This window comes from Atractosteus spatula (genome assembly GCF_055471065.1).
Source record: "Atractosteus spatula isolate fAtrSpa1 chromosome 10 unlocalized genomic scaffold, fAtrSpa1.hap1 SUPER_10_unloc_2, whole genome shotgun sequence".
In the NCBI taxonomy this organism is placed as follows: Eukaryota; Metazoa; Chordata; class Actinopteri; order Semionotiformes; family Lepisosteidae; genus Atractosteus; species Atractosteus spatula.
In genome coordinates, this window is record NW_028296622.1 from 1713536 (window position 1) to 1720695 (window position 7160).

Consider the following 7160-nt stretch of genomic DNA (forward strand, 5'->3'; position numbering starts at 1 on the left):
TAGGAGAGCTGACAGGTGTCTGTACGGTACTCCTATAGTAGAGATAAGACGGTAGGAGAGCTGACAGGTGTGTCTATACGGGACTCCTATAGTAGAGATAAGACGGTAGGAGAGCTGACAGGTGTGTCTGTACGGTACTCCTATAGTAGAGATAAGACGGTAGGGGAGCTGACAGGTGTGTCTATACGGGACTCCTATAGTAGAGATAAGACGGTAGGGGAGCTGACAGGTGTGTCTATACGGGACTCCTATAGTAGAGATAAGACGGTAGGAGAGCTGACAGGTGTGTCTATACGGGACTCCTATAGTAGAGATAAGACGGTAGGAGAGCTGACAGGTGTGTCTGTACGGGACTCCTATAGTAGAGATAAGACGGTAGGAGAGCTGACAGGTTTGTCTGTACGGTACTCCTATAGTAGAGATAAGACGGTAGGAGAGCTGACAGGTGTGTCTATACGGGACTCCTATAGTAGAGATAATACGGTAGGAGAGCTGACAGGTGTGTCTATACGGGACTCCTATAGTAGAGATAAGACGGTAGGAGAGCTGACAGGTGTCTGTACGGGACTCCTATAGTAGAGATAAGACGGTAGGAGAGCTGACAGGTGTGTCTATATGGGACTCCTATAGTAGAGATAAGACGGTAGGGGAGCTGACAGGTGTGTCTATACGGGACTCCTATAGTAGAGATAAGACGGAAGGAGAGCTGACAGGTGTGTCTATACGGGACTCCTATAGTAGAGATAAGATGGTAGGAGAGCTGACAGGTGTGTCTATATGGGACTCCTATAGTGGAGATAAGATGGTAGGAGAGCTGACAGGTGTGTCTATATGGGACTCCTATAGTGGAGATGAGACGGTAGGAGAGCTGACAGGTGTGTCTGTGTGGGACTCCTATAGTAGAGATGAGACGGTAGGAGAGCTGACAGGTGTGTCTATATGGGACTCCTATAGTGGAGATAAGATGGTAGTAGAGCTGACAGGTGTGTCTATATGGGAGTCCTATAGTAGAGATAAGACGGTAGGAGAGCTGACAGGTGTCTGTACGGTACTCCTATAGTAGAGATAATACGGTAGGAGAGCTGACAGGTGTGTCTATATGGGACTCCTATAGTAGAGATGAGACGGTAGGAGAGCTGACAGGTGTGTCTATACGGGACTCCTATAGTAGAGATAAGACGGAAGGAGAGCTGACAGGTGTGTCTATATGGGACTCCTATAGTGGAGATAAGATGGTAGTAGAGCTGACAGGTGTGTCTATATGGGACTCCTATAGTAGAGATAAGACGGTAGGAGAGCTGACAGGTGTGTCTATACGGGACTCCTATAGTAGAGATAATACGGTAGGAGAGCTGACAGGTGTGTCTATACGGGACTCCTATAGTAGAGATAAGACGGTAGGAGAGCTGACAGGTGTGTCTGTACGGGACTCCTATAGTAGAGATAAGACGGTAGGAGAGCTGACAGGTTTGTCTGTACGGTACTCCTATAGTAGAGATAAGACGGTAGGAGAGCTGACAGGTGTGTCTATACGGGACTCCTATAGTAGAGATAATACGGTAGGAGAGCTGACAGGTGTGTCTATACGGGACTCCTATAGTAGAGATAAGACGGTAGGAGAGCTGACAGGTGTCTGTACGGTACTCCTATAGTAGAGATAAGACGGTAGGAGAGCTGACAGGTGTGTCTGTACGGGACTCCTATAGTAGAGATAAGACGGTAGGAGAGCTGACAGGTGTGTCTATACGGGACTCCTATAGTGGAGATAAGACGGTAGGGGAGCTGACAGGTGTGTCTATACGGGACTCCTATAGTAGAGATAAGACGGTAGGAGAGCTGACAGGTGTCTGTACGGTACTCCTATAGTAGAGATAAGACGGTAGGAGAGCTGACAGGTGTCTGTACGGTACTCCTATAGTAGAGATAATACGGTAGGGGAGCTGACAGGTGTGTCTATACGGGACTCCTATAGTAGAGATAAGACGGTAGGAGAGCTGACAGGTGTGTCTATATGGGACTCCTATAGTGGAGATAAGACGGTAGGAGAGCTGACAGGTGTGTCTATATGGGACTCCTATAGTGGAGATAAGATGGTAGGAGAGCTGACAGGTGTGTCTATATGGGACTCCTATAGTGGAGATAAGATGGTAGGAGAGCTGACAGGTGTGTCTATATGGGACTCCTATAGTGGAGATAAGACGGTAGGAGAGCTGACAGGTGTGTCTATATGGGACTCCTATAGTAGAGATAAGACGGTAGGAGAGCTGACAGGTGTCTGTACAGTACTCCTATAGTAGAGATAAGACGGTAGGAGAGCTGACAGGTGTGTCTATACGGGACTCCTATAGTAGAGATAAGACGGTAGGAGAGCTGACAGGTGTCTGTACGGTACTCCTATAGTAGAGATAAGACGGTAGGAGAGCTGACAGGTGTGTCTATACGGGACTCCTATAGTAGAGATAAGACGGTAGGAGAGCTGACAGGTGTGTCTATATGGGTCTCCTATAGTGGAGATAAGACGGTAGGAGAGCTGACAGGTGTGTCTATATGGGACTCCTATAGTAGAGATAAGACGGTAGGAGAGCTGACAGGTGTGTCTATATGGGACTCCTATAGTAGAGATAAGACGGTAGGAGAGCTGACAGGTGTGTCTATACGGGACTCCTATAGTAGAGATAATACGGTAGGAGAGCTGACAGGTGTGTCTATACGGGACTCCTATAGTAGAGATAATACGGTAGGAGAGCTGACAGGTGTGTCTATATGGGACTCCTATAGTGGAGATAAGACGGTAGGAGAGCTGACAGGTGTGTCTATACGGGACTCTTATAGTAGAGATAATACGGTAGGAGAGCTGACAGGTGTGTCTATACGGGACTCCTATAGTAGAGATAATACGGTAGGAGAGCTGACAGGTGTGTCTATACGGGACTCCTATAGTAGAGATAATACGGTAGGAGAGTTGACAGGTGTCTGTACGGTACTCCTATAGTCGAGATGAGACGGTAGGAGAGCTGACAGGTGTGTCTATACGGGACTTCTATAGTAGAGATAAGACGGTAGGGGAGCTGACAGGTGTATCTGTATGGGACTCCTACAGTAGAGATAAGACGTAGGAGAGCTGACAGGTGTGTCGATACGGAGACTGTTTTAACTGTGCGTGTGGAGCAGTTATTGAATATGAATGTGTGGTTTATTTTGTATTGTATTGAGAGCAAAGAATTATATCAGTAAACAAACTTAAATGAAATAAAGTTCGATATAATATAATCTGCATTTTAATAAACATGAGTGAGTGGGATATGTTTTGTGACGTGTTATAAATGGTACATACTGTGATGTGTTATACTGTAGATGTACAATAGAATGATGTGCAATGTTTTTCTTGTTAATTGTAATAGAAAAATGTTTTTATTTTCTTTTTTTCTTACCATTCTGTTTTAATGTACAGGAGTGCTGGGTGTCCATACAAAATTCCCTCAAGAGACAATAAAATCTTATCTACAGTATTTCATGAATAGATGTTACAGCAGTTACAATTGTGTTTATACTGTGTGCTTGTGGTGATGGGTATCCTTCAGCTACAAACACAACAAACAGGTGTCACAGCTGTGGAGGTAAAGACCTTTCCTGCAGGTATAAACACTTACTTTGGTTCTGCTAACTTCATCAGGCTCATCTCCCCCAGACAGTGAGTCCCCAGTCTCAGGTATCCAGAGTTACAGGCGTGAGTCTGTCTCAGTATCGCAGGTGGTACAAACTGTTGAATACAACTGTCTGATCTTCTGAGAGGACCTGGCTGCTGTTTTGACACCATCGTCATGATTATGGGCTCGTGATGGATCAGGTGTGATGCTGCTCACTGTGTTTAGAGTCCGCTGTGACTATCACGCCGTGCGGACATCTGGGTTCCTCTGCGTGTTCAGGATCCCCATTTCCTGTATTTTAGAATATTGACTTCATATCGAAGTCTTATCACACTGTTGGAGAAAGTGTAGATCATCCTGGATCAGAAGGGCCAGGCAGTGTATCCGAGAGAACTCTCTGCCTGTTGTGAACTCATGACTCGCACTGATATTCCTACATCCTCTCCATCTTCGGGAAGGACATCGCCGAGAACATCCTCGTCCGCGTCACGTTTGTGGACGGGAAGGACATCCCTGTCCTGGGCGACATCGAAGCCGCGGGCCTGCCCTGCCGCAAGAACCGGAAGGGCAAAGCGACGCACTTCGACTTTAACAAACACATTTAAACCAACAAAACTACAATTTCACTCAAAATGTCAGACGCCAACTGAAATTAAAGTGGTCTTCGAGATCAGTTCAACAAGCTCAATAATAAAGACACTTTCACACCAACAGACCCACAATTTCACCACAAACACATGGAGCTTGTGTCTGTGAAGGTGAAGTGTGAGACGATTCTGTCATCAGGAGGGAGGGCCACAGCAGTACAGCAGAGAGAGCCATCACTGTTACCCACATACTGTCACACCGGTCCCATGTAGAACTGCTGTATTAAACTGTCTGGTGAAGAGACACGTCTGAGACTTCTCATGATCAGGACAGGTCACAGTAAACATGCAGAAAGTGATGGTGAATTCTCGTTTCACCTTTGTCTTATTTACTCGTTGTCAAACATGCCAGTCTGTGTTATTGTGCGTTTTGAAAAGTGGTTGTCGATTTCTTTAAACGTTTCATACAAAAATGCTATCTGGAGAGTAACTAATTAGATATTCCCCTTGACTGAGGATGTGTACAGTCATCCATCAGGACTGGTACATTTAAAAATGACTGGAGAGAGCGCCACCTACAGGCGAAAGGCCACATCACAGCAGCAGCATGTGAACAATAAACACCCAAAAACCACCATTTCACCACAACCCCACAAACACAATGAGAAAAAGACTTTTACACAATTTCACCACAACCCCTCCGAGCACAATGATAAAGACACTTTTACACAATTTCACCACAAACCCCCCAAGCTCAATGATGAAAAGTCACTTTTACACAATTTTACCACAAACTCCACAAGCTCAATGATAAAAAGACACACTTACACAATTTCACCACAAACCCCCCAAGCTCAATGATGAAAAGTCACTTTTACACAATTTTAGCAAAAACTCCACAAGCTCAATGATAAAAAGACACACTTACACAATTTCTCCACAAACCCCCTGAGCACAATGATAAGACACTTTTACACAATTTGACCTCAAACGCCGTGAGCTCAAAGATAAAAAGACACTTTTACACAATTTTACCTCAATGATAAACAGACGCTTTTAGACAATTTCACCACAAACCCCCCGAGCACAATGATAAAAAACTTTTACACAATTTTACCTCAAACACCCCGAGCACAATGACAAGGGCTGAGCGCTGAGCTCCTACACACTGCCATCTCTCTCTCTCTCCTTCTCTTCCTGCTGATGTGAGGTGGCGGGTTTCCTGTCCTCGCTGTGACGCTGCTCTGGCGCGCCACCTAGTGGATTCATAAAGTTAATCACCAACTGAACAGGTTCATCAGTAAGAGCAAAATAAAACACCAGAATACCCAGATCAACTCTTACCAGCATCCTTGGACACTGAGGTCCACACCCCTACTCTCACACACAGTGTCCAGGATCTGTACTGACCAGCAGTCAGGACACTGAGGTCCACACCCCTACTCTCACACACAGTGTCCTGATCTGTACTGACCAGCAGTCAGGACACTGGGGTCCACACCCCTACTCTCACACACAGTGTCCTGATCTGTACTGACCAGTAGTCTGGACACTGGGGTCCACACCCCTACTCTCACACACAGTGTCCAGGATCTGTACTGACTAGAAGTCAGGACACTGAGGTCCACACCCCTACTCTCACACACAGTGTCCTGATCTGTACTGACCAGCAGTCAGGACACTGGGGTCCACACCCCTACTCTCACACACAGTGTCCAGGATCTGTACTGACCAGCAGTCGGGACACTGGGGTCCACACCCCTACTCTCACACACGGTGTCCTGATCTGTACTGACCAGCAGTCGGGACACTGGGGTGCACACCCCTACTCTCACACACGGTGTCCTGGATCTGTACTGACCAGCAGTCGGTACACTGGGGTCCACACCCGTCTGGATCGATGAAGTCAATGAGGCGCCACAGTACAGCACTGTCCCCGCCAGGGGGAGACAATGCACCAGAAGGCCGGAGCTGAACTGCTTCAGGAGAGAGACAGATAGGCCAAAAAGCACCTGCTGTTTTCCCGGAGAGAGCAGGAGAGCAGACAGGAGTCAGACAGTAGATAACAGACCTGAGCAGCTCATCGGCTTGTTCGCCCCCTCCCCCAGCTCTGTCTGGAAAGAAGCCAGGGTATCGGCTTGTTCCCCCCTCCCACCCCTCTCTGTGTACAGTAGAGCCTCCTGTCCTGACTGGAGGAGCTCACCCAGCTGTGTCTGGAGAGAAGCCAGGGTATCAGCTTGTTCCCCCCTCCCACCCCTCTCTGTGTACAGTAGAGCCTCCTGTCCTGACTGGAGGAGCTCACCCAGCTGGGTCTGGAGAGAAGCCAGGGTATCGGCTTGTTCCCCCCTCCCGCCCCTCTCTGTGTACAGTAGAGCCTCCTGTCCTGACTGGAGGAGCTCACCCAGCTGTGTCTGGAGAGAAGCCGGGGTATCAGCTTCAACAACAAGGCTGGGCAGCTTGTTCCCCACCCCTACCCCTCTCTGCGTACAGACCCCCTCTTAACCACAGATGCCTGAGCGCAGATTGACCCCGACCTCCTGCAGCGTCAATCCCTCCCCCAGAACAAACACAAACCACACCGCTGCTTCTCCATTTTTATTCATCTGTTCACAGAACATACAGCGACCGGGGGCTCCCTCCCTCACGAGGAACCCCAGGCCACGGCCAGGCGGAGAAAGGAGAGCGATCCGGTGGGGTCTGGGGATTTCGGACCAAGGGGCGGTCTGTCTTAGTCCTCTGGCCGTTACTGTGGCGAAATACTCCCTCCTGTCCTGCTTTTAAGTTCGAATTTCCTTTTTCATTGAAATAAATTCTCTTTTTTTTTAAAGCGTTTTTCTGGGGGCATCTCTGCTGTTGAAATAAAGACTTAGAAACACAACCAAAGACCTCAGTCAGCTTCAGAGGAAAAACCACCCCCTGTCCCCCT